Raw genomic sequence first — 381 nt, 5'->3', positions numbered from 1 at the left:
TGTGCGCAAGATCATGTAAATTGCATCAACATGTATTTAGAACTTTAAAGAGAGAGAAAAAACTGGAATAAGATGCTGTCTCGAAAAGTTGTTCGTCATGGCCATACCGACGTTTGTGGATCTACAAGGATTCATCGTTAATAAGAATTTTATCGTGAAGGAAGTAGCGGTGCTGAAACAGGGGACCGTTCTCACGCATTACATTTTTAGGAGTCCCGTGCCGTGGAAATTTTTTACAAGATCCGACAGGTTTTGCGCTTCCTGGTTGATTGCTTATCACCATGGATTGCGATGGGAGGACGGGAGAATCCCGTACAGCGAGGCGAAACGTCTGATTACTGCGGCTGTATTTGAAGATGATGCTATCGTATACGTCAAGGG

Source organism: Trachymyrmex cornetzi, unplaced genomic scaffold, assembly GCF_001594075.2.
Source record: "Trachymyrmex cornetzi isolate Tcor2-1 unplaced genomic scaffold, Tcor1.1 scaffold1359, whole genome shotgun sequence".
Lineage (NCBI taxonomy): Eukaryota > Metazoa > Arthropoda > Insecta > Hymenoptera > Formicidae > Trachymyrmex > Trachymyrmex cornetzi.
The sequence above is the reverse complement of the archived record's forward strand: the minus strand, read 5'-3'. Positions refer to the sequence as shown.